Source organism: Microcaecilia unicolor, chromosome 11 (genome assembly GCF_901765095.1).
Source record: "Microcaecilia unicolor chromosome 11, aMicUni1.1, whole genome shotgun sequence".
NCBI classification, from domain to species: Eukaryota; Metazoa; Chordata; class Amphibia; order Gymnophiona; family Siphonopidae; genus Microcaecilia; species Microcaecilia unicolor.
Window position 1 is genome coordinate 168,166,405 of NC_044041.1, and position 10,088 is coordinate 168,176,492.

Below are 10,088 nucleotides of genomic sequence, written 5' to 3' on the forward strand. Positions count from 1 at the left end.
AGCTTCCCAGTGAATTCAATACTTTTGGGACTTCCTCTCACCCAAGGAATCTCAGCCTGCTTCAGTACTTTAGGGACCTCCCTGCCCAAGGATTTTCAGTCTGTAACTACCAGTACTTTAGGGACCTCCTTGCCCAGGGGTTTTCAGCCTGCAACTGCTTCTCTCCTTCTGCTTCTCTCTCCTGAACTGAACTAATGAAACTCCTTCCCACCTGCCTAATCAATCCCTGGCTTCTGCCTTCACAACCAATCATTCTCCACTCATTAGCTTCTCTACACACCCATACCAGCTGAGTTGAGCATGAGCCTAATGAGGAGCTCCTGCACACAGGGTTTCCTAGCTCTCTTTCCCCCTAGGGGCAGCCAATCTGCACCCTGTCAGCTTATTCCCTTGTCTTCCCCTATTGCAGCTAGGAGTCCAGTCTGGGTTTTCCATCTCACCCCCTGGCTCCTTGCCTGCAATGCCTTCTGGGACTTGTAGTTCAGCCTGAAGCTGCCTTAACCCAACTATCCTGGATGTGACTTTATCACAATACCTACACTACCATGGGCCACTTTCTACCATGGCTTAGTAAGAGGGCCCCTTTTTGAGCTCATTTACATCCATAAATCCACATTTTGGGCTCCTTGTACAAAGCTGCGCTGGCGAGTCCCACTCGGCAAATTCAATTCCTACGGGCTTCATTGCATTTACTGCACAGGAATCTTTAGCGTGGCTTTGTAAAAGGAGCCCTTTATGTGCAAAAATAATTTATAAAATTATCCTCAAAAAGCATAAAACAAATATAAAAACAAATAGCTTTCTCAAAGAGCCAATGCTTGCATAATTTACAGTGTCTTTATATCCATGGGAAGAGCATTCCATGCCGATAAACCCACAGAAGAGAGGGTCCTCTTCTGAGCAGCTGCCAACCTACAGAACTTGATGTGATGAATGCAAGACTGAAAGTGCAACACGTTGCATCATTTAAGGACATACATAGGCAGGCGATTTTTTAAGTAAAGAAATGTTGCTATAAGGAGCATTTTACTATCTTTCTTGTACCAGGATTAATTATATTACACACATATTCAGTTTATTGTAGTGCTGTAATCAGGATCTCAGTAACATTATTGTCTTGTGTGTGTACAGGATGTTCTTTAGGAGGGAAAGGAAGAGAGGAGCTGATAGTTACATTCAGGAATACTGGGTATTTCTCTGTCCCTGGAGGGCTGACAATCTTTTTGTACCTGAGGAAATGGAGGATTAAGTGACTTTCCCAAGATCACAAGGAGCAGCACTGGGATTTGAACCAGCCACCTCTGGCTGTTAAGGCTCGTGCTCTAACCATTAGGATACTCCTCCACTCTAAGTCCATTGGATTTAGTTATCAAAATATCAGGGTGGAAACTGAGGGGTCCTTTTACGAAGCTGTGGCAAAAGGGGGCCTGCGCTGGTGTTGGTGCATGGTTTTGATGTGTTCCGAGGCCCCCTTTTACCACAGCAGGTAAAAAGGCAGGTTTCCCTTTTCTTAAAGAAATGGCCGTGCGGCGAGTGAACCACTTGCCACGTGGCCATTTTGGGGGGGGAGCATCTACCACCACCCATTGAGGTGGCAGTAAAGGCTCCCGCACTACCCTGGTTGTAACCGGGCAGCGCGTGGCACTGCCCAACTACTGCCGGGTACACACCGGCACTACAGCTCCCACGCTAACCCGGTGGTAACTGGGCAGCACGTGGCACTGCCTGATTACTGCCGGGTACACACTGGCGCTACAAAAATTGAAATATTTTTGCAGCACCACAAATGGCACGCCCTTGGGGAGGAAACTACCACCGTGCTGCTGCAGTAGCCCAGCAGTACTTCCTTTTTAGGGAGCGGTAAGCCTGCATTGGGCTTCCTGCCACTTCATAAAAGGGCCCCTTAATGAGCCCATGCCCAAGTCTTAAGTAGCTACCAATGTTTGTGCTATTGTGGTCCATATGGAAGGAGGAAGGAGAATGGTGGTAAATGGAGCACAAACTTATGAAGACAGAGTGGCTCCTTGGACACTTAAGGCTTGGTACTGGGACTGGTTCTTTTCAAGATCTTTGGGGCCTTTTTATTAAAGGGCATTAAGTCCTAATGCAGTCAGCATGCACAAAACAGCTTACAGCCAAATGTGTTAAAGTAGTGGTTGCCAAACCTGGAGGCCCTTTTACTAAGCTGTGGAAAAAGAGGGCCTGCGCTAGCGTCAGCACGTGGTTTTTTTTTTTAGGAAAAGCAATGGCCGCGCGATAAGTGAAACTTACCGTGTGGCCATTTTGGGAGTAGCCATTACTGCCACCCATTGAGATGCCCCGGCGCTACAAAAACAGAAGATATTTTTGTAGCGCCGGCAATGGCGTGCTCTAGGGGTGGGAACTACCACCGGGCTCCTGTGGTAGTCTGGCAGTAGTCCTGGATTGGCACGTGGCAACATCCTGGAGGCACCCTAGCCAGACAGGTTTTCAGTATATCCATAATTAATTTTCATGAGAGAGAGAGATTTGAATGCACTGGAGGCAGTATATTCAAATCTTTCTCCTGAATATTCATTGTGGGTATCCTGAAAACCTGACTGGCTGGGGTGCCTCCAGGACCAGGTTTGGGAACCACTGTGTCAAAGTGTTTTGCAGTAATTTGCCTGTTTGCATGTGCTAAGGGCCGGATTCTATATAAGGTGCTTGCTGCCAATTTACGCACGCTATTCAATTGAGTAATGAGCCAATTAGTGATGATAATTGGCTGATAACCAATTATCACTAATTGGCAATAATTGGAATTTACACATGCTTCTTTTTAGGCGTATTCTATAAAGAGGCGCACATAAATTCTAATGTGGTTAGCTGAAAAGGGGGAATGATAATGGGACGATCATAGTCATGTCAAGGGCATCAATCAAATTTACACGCGCTGTTATAGAATTCGGGGGAACGCGCTTAAAGTTAGGTACAGGTATTTACACCAAGTTTTCAGTGGAGTAAATGGCCACTTTCTAACAATAATAGAACCAGGGGACATAAGATGAAGCTAGAATGTGGTAGATTTAAAACAAATAGGAGAAAGTTTTTCTTTACTCAGCGCGTAGTTAGACTCTGGAACTCGTTTCCGGAGAACGTAGTGACAGCAGTTGGCCTTGCTGAGTTTAAAGGGGGTTTGGACAGATTCCTGAAGGAAAATTCCATTGAACATTATTAATTTAAATTTTTGTTTTGTTTTGGGGTTTTTGCCGGGTTCTTGAGGCCTGGATTGGCCACTGTCGGAGACAGGATGCTGGGCTTGATGGACCCTTGGTCTTTTCCCAGTATGGTGGTGCTTATGTTCTTATGCCTAAACGTATGCGCTATTCTATAAACTGCGTCTTACTGTAGATGCAGTTTATAGAATAGCACTATACCCAGTGGTGTGCTGGAGCCAGCTCACACCGGCTCGCAAGAGCCGCTTGTTCAATTTTGACAGCTCTTGCGTGCCGGTTGTTCGGGGCGAGCCGGCTCCATTGCACGAGGTAAGCATGGCAGGAGGGCGCCATGCTTACCTCCCCTCCCCCTCCCATCCATGTCTAGCGATGTCCTTCGCCCCCACCCTCCCCTGCTGCTCCCATCCGTCAGTTTCAATTACCTCCCTCGAAGTGCCGCCTTATTTAAAGCCCTGCTGCCCATCTCCAGCTGCCTTCCCTGCTTGCTTCTGAGGAGTTTGCGCCCTTAGTCTCGCCTTCTGATGTCATTCTGACCTCATTTCCTTTTTCCGTGACAGCGGGACTAAGGGCGCGAACTCCTCAGAAGCAAGCAGGGAAGGCGGCTGGAGACGGACAGCAGGGCCTTAAATAATGTGGTGCTTCGAGGGAGGTAATTGAAACTGATGGATGGGAGCGGGAGGGGAGGGTGGGGGCGAAGGACATCGCTAGACATGGATGGGAGCGGGAGGGCAGGGGAGGGAGGAGAATTGCTGGGCATGGATGGATAGAGGAGGGCAGGGGAGAGAAGATAGTTTTAGGACATGGATGGAGGGGAGGGCAAGAGAAATTCTGGACATGGATGGAGGGGAGGGAAGGGAAGGGAAGGGAGAGAGAAGAAATGCTAGACATGAAGGGAAGATAGAGGAAGGAGATTAGATGAGGGAAAAGGAAGTGAGGAGAGAAACTGCACATGGATGGAGAAAATAGGCAGAAGCTGGATCCACTGTACAGTCAAGTCTGTGGAGGACCAGAAATGAAGAAGAAAGGAGGAAAGAAAAGAAATAAATGGAAAGGAAGCCCTGGAAAGGAAGTCAAGGGAACAGATAGAGAGCAGCAGAATCAGATACTGGGCCAGCATGATCAGAGAAACAAAGTCACCAGACAACAAAGGTAGAAAAAAATAATTTTATTTTCATTATAGTGTTTGGAATATGTCCACTTTGAGAATCAGGTGCTGAACTTTAAAAGTTTATATTTATTTACTTATTTATGGCATTTTATCCCATATTAAACATGAATTAGATTGGAACCTGGGATCATTTAATTTTTTTTTCCTGGAGAGAGTAATGCATTGCCCCCCCCCCCCCCCCCCCGGCTATAACCAGCTCTGCTATTTTGGGGGGCGCAGAGGTGGGGGGGGCGCAGTGGTGGATGGGGGGGGGGCACCGAGGTTGACCGGGGAGAGAGCCTGTTGTTCAAAATTTACCAGCACACCACTGACTATACCCATTATTCCAATGTGCCTACATTTTATTTATTAGGATTTACTTACCGCCTTTTTTTTTATTTTTAACCAGGAGCTTTATTGAATGACTTTATCACATATACAATATAACACAAACAAAGCCAATCATTCCCAGTAGACAAAGCCAATTCTCCGAAGGTCCCTGCTGACACAGAACACCTTCTTAATACAAAGCCATTCCCAGTTACATTTTAACATTTTATAACAAAATTATCCACTTACCGCCTTTTTCAAATAATTCACCAAGGCGGTGTACAGTAAGAATACATCAAACATAAGCAGTAGAGAATTACAGCAGTAAAAATATTCAATAACAATACAAAGTATGGCAGATTATACTACTTACAATGTCAACACAATACATAATAGAACATTTGAATAGACAGTGTAGGGTATAAGCAAAGATGGAAAATAAGGTGACTAATTTAAAGAAAGTTGCACATTTTAGATGCCTTATATAGAATCCGGTCCTAATTGTGCATTTTTTTAAACAATTTCTGGAGGAAGAGTGTCATAGGAAGTGATAGGAGTGGAAGTGTTAACCGGCTAGCACATTCACATTAGCAAGCGCTAATGCTGAGTTAACAAGTGCTCCTGCAATAATTTTTTTCCCATGTGCTAATGGAAAAATTAGCTTGAGACCAGCAAAAAGAAAAAAGCCTTATTTTAGGGACGTGCTAGAAATGAGCTTAGCGCACAAAGTCCCCCGTCAGCACACGCTAAGCCCATTTCTTAGCTCATCTCAGTAAAAGGGTCCTTTATTAGTTTTAGTGCTAAGGAACTTGAGGAACAAAATATGCTTGTTTACAGATACAAAAATCAGGGGCATAGGGTGAGCCTGGAGGAGATCCCCAAGCCCCACCAGCTAAAGATACCTGAGCACCATGCTAACTATTCCATTCTTCAGCTCTTATAATGCCTGTATCTGCGTGTCAAAATCTCATGAGCTGTATGTTTTGTTGATCATCTCATGAGATAGTCAACAGAAGGTGCTGCCTGGGAGATTTTGACATGCGGATGAAGGCCTTACAAGAGTCAGGAGTGGGAAGTGAGAGACAGCTGTTCACTGATTAAAATGATGTTTTATGGTGCATTGTGCCGACATTTTAAATAGCATTCTCGGTGGTGGCCCTGCTATTAGGCCAACTGAGGCAGTGGCCTCAGGCGGCACATATTTCTCAATTCCCCTCCACAGCCTACCTTCTTTTTTTGTTTTTCAAAAGTCAGCGGCGGCAGTGATTCCCCCATATGCTGCCCTGCCACCGGCATCTCCGCTGTACTGCAGCCTGCCTCTCTGATATAACTTCCTGTTTCCTCGGAGGTGGGCCGCAGTACAGAGGAGATGCCGGCAGCAGGGCAGCATATGGGGATAGCTGCCACCTCCAACTTTTGAAAATAAGAAAAGAAGATAGGCTCGGGGGAGAGAGATGCTAGACTGCGGCTGGGGGCAGGAAGGAGTTGGCAGGGAGGGTACAATGCTGGGGGGCCGGGGTGCTATTTCATCCCTACCTCAGGTGGCAGATTGCCTTGGGCCACCGCCCCTGAGCATACTATGTCATTAACATGTACTGTTATTTGAATATTTTTTTCTGCTGAAATTGTCTACTGGAGTGGTTCCTAAACCTGGTTCTGGAAGCACCCCAGCCAGTCAGATTTGGGAACCACTGCAATAGACAATTTCAGCAGAAAAAAATATTTTAGTTTATTTTTTATTTATTCATACTTGTATCCCACAATTATCAAAAAACGAGTTTTGGTTCAATGTGGCTTACATTTAACAGTTGTTAGTGATTACATTTACAAGGTTGTATGATGCTGTGTTTTACAGTGGTTGGCAAGATAACCATTAGTGCGTATCAGGGGCGTAGCCAGACTTTGGTGGGAGGGGGGGTCCAGAGCCCGAGGTGAGGGGGCACATTTTAGGCCCCCTGGCACTGCCAACCCCCCTCCTCCCGCCGCCAGCACCACCACAAACAACTTTGACCCCCCCCCCCTGCCGACGACCCTCTTGACCCCTGTCCGCCCGTCCCAACCAAACGAAGGAAGAAGACTTCGGCTGACGGGGGTTGGGGTCCCCCGCCAGCAAAGGTAGCAGACGGCGATGGCGGGTTGGCGTCGGGAGGGGGGATTGAGAGGGTCATCGGCAGGGGGGTCCAGGACCAAATATACGGGGGCCCATGGCCCCATAGTAGCTATGCCACTGGTGCGTATAGAATAGTCATTGGGTTTCTTGAGAAGATATGTCTTAGTTCATTTCTTATATGAAAAGATGCATTACAGTTAGAGGTTGTGGGTTGTGTTGTGTATTTGTTGTTCCAGAATGATTAGTGCATATTTTGAAGATGATTGTGCTGGTTTTGAAAAATAGTCTGGTCTTGATCGGAGCCAGTGTAGCATTATGAGTAGTGGGGTTGCTCTGTCATATTTTGACTTTTTGAATATCAATCTCGCTGCTGTGTTTTGGATGGCCTGCAATGATTGTAGTAGGTTTTTTTTACAGCCTACATAGGGTGTATTACAGTAGTCTAGTTGGGACAATATTAGTGTCTGTACTATAAGACATAATGACTGTCTGGGGAAATAGTCTCTGATTCTTCTCAGTTTATTTATCTATTTATTGCATTTGTATCCCACATTTTCCCACCTCTTTGCAGGCTCAATGTGGCTTACATAGTTTTGTTATGACATTGTCATTCCAGGATATCAGATACAATTAGTAATGTGTAGAGATTAAGTAAGGGGAAGAAGAAGGAAGTGATTGGGCGGGTAAGTATAGAAGGTGGACTTTCATAACTGGATGGGTTGGTGGGGTGGATTGTTTGGGCAATAGGTTCTCTTTGTAGGCCTTGTTGAAGAAATGTGTTGAAGAAATGTGTTTCCATAGTGTTTTGAAGTTTTTTGACGTGATTGCAGCAACTTGGTCTTCAAGGGTCAGATGTTTGTCAAGGATGATTCCTAGTATTTTTATTTGTGTTTCAATTTTGTAACATTGTTGATCTATTATGAGGTTTTGGTAAGTAGTGGGATTGTGCTGGCTGGATAAAACCAGGAGTTTGGTTTTGTCTTAGTTCAGTTTGACAGTTGTGGCCCAGTTTTCCATGAGGTCAAGGTTTTGGGTGTCTTTTTGCAGAGTTTTGTATTTGAAAGCAGGCTCTGGAACGAAGGCAAGGGCTGCCAAAGGTGGCCCTTGTCACTCAAAACAAAAATGCTCAAGACTAAAGGTCTCCACATCCTATAGAGTCACCACACAAACTAAAACCCACCTGCATTAAAGTGTCTGGCAGTGGAAAGAGCTTGTGCTGTTCATGAGGCAATAATCACAGTTTGAATATTTTTTGTATGACATGTTCTAAGAAGGATAGCTCTCTTGTTGGGGAATATGAAATTTGTGATATGGAACTGGACTTTCAGGGTTTATGTAGAGGAGTGTGGTAGCCGTGTTAGTCCACTCTTAAGGTTATCAATAGAAATCAAACAAAATAAAACATGGAAAAGAAAATAAGATGATACCTTTTTTATTGGACATAACTTAATACATTTCTTGATTAGCTTTCGAAGGTTGCCCTTCTTCGTCAGATTGGAAATAAGCAAATGTGCTAGCTGACAGTGTATATAAGTGAAAACATTCAAGCCTTACTATGACAGTCTGACGGGGTGGGAGGATGGGGTGGGTAGGAGGTATGCATGGGGACATCAAAGCATATCATTGATATTCTAACAGGATGGGTGTGGATAGGTGAGGGGAGGGGTGATCAACAGAGACTTACAGCTTTATGGTTTATAATGGGTTTATGTAGAGATTCTGACCAATTCTGTAGACATCACAGACCACTCCCATACAGAAGAATTTGTTTAATAATGCTGTCAATTATCATGATAATTTAAAAGTCGGGGTGGGGGAAAGGGGTATGCTATGTGAAAATGTTACTTTGAGTTCTCCCCCTCTATACCTTGTTTGCCTCCTGGTGCCACCCCACTGGCTTGAAAATACCTTCCTACATGGGGCTGCAACACTGCATACTAGCATCCCTTCAAGCCCACCTTTACACTTTTCATTGGGGGTGTCTTCAGTGAGGTAGGCATTTCCATGCACTCTCTTCTTCTACTGAGAAATGCCTATTCCTTCAAGCATGCAGCTCTTTTCCCCATCAATCTCCTGCTTTTTGTCACAAGCTTGGGAACAGAGGCAGAGAGTAGTGAAGGAAAAAACAGAATGAAGATGGGGGCTGCCCCAGAGGTCTTTACAGGCTGCCACTGACCCCCCCCCCCCCCCCCGGCCTTGCATTAAAGAATATTGGGGTACAGGAATCAGGCCAGAGTAAGGGGGAGACTGTGCAGTGGGTAGAGGGATCAGGCAGGGGTGATAGGTAAGCTGCATGGTGAGGAGAGGGGTGGAGGGAAACTATCCAGGGCAGCAAGCCATCGAGTTGGTCATCTGTTTACCGCAGTCGTGATCTGATGCCCAAAACAGGGAAGGCAAAAGGGTAGCATGCCATTTGGGGGGGGGGGGTAGCACTTGCCACCCTGTAGAGATGCTTATGCCCCAAAATAATAGATCTGGGTTGAACTGTTAATTTAAGTATGAGAACTCTTATGCTTATTTACCTAAAGTGATAAGGAGCCAAACTAAAAGGAAGCCAGATGGGCAGGTTGGGTAGGTCAGTTCGCTCCTATCTGCTGGAATAAAACGGCAGCCGCATACATGATGCACCAAAACGTGGGGGAGGGGAGAAAGACAAGCTACTACTACTACTTAACATTTCTAGAGCGCTACTAGGGTTACGCAGCGCTGTACAAATTAACAATTAAGGACAGTCCCTGCTCGGAAGAGCTTACAATCTAAAGGACAAAATGTCAAGTTGGGGTAGTTAAGTTTTCCTGAGAAGAGGTGTAGTGATTAGGTGCCGAAGGCGACATTGAAGAGGTGGGCTTTGAGCATTGATTTGAAGATGGGTAGGGAGGGGGCACGGCGTATAGGTTCAGGGAGTTTGTTCCAGGCATGGGGTGAGGCGAGACAGAAGGGGCGGAGCCTGGAGTTGGAGGTGGTGGAGAAGGGTACTGAAAGGAGGGATTTGTCTTGAGAGCGGAGGTTACGGGTAGGGATGTAAGGGGAGATGAGGGTACAGAGGTACGGAGGGGCCGCAGATCGAGTGCATTTTGTAGGTGAGTAAGAGAAGCTTGAACTGTATGCGGTATCTGATTGGGAGCCAGTGGAGTGACTTGAGGAGAGGGGTGATATGAGTATATCGGTTAAGGCGGAAGATAAGACGTGCGGCAGAGTTCTGGATGGACTGAAGGGCGGATAGATGGCTACGTGGGAGGCCGGTCAGGAGTAGGTTGCAGTAGTCAAGGCGAGAGGTAATGAGAGAGTGGATGAGAGTTCGGGT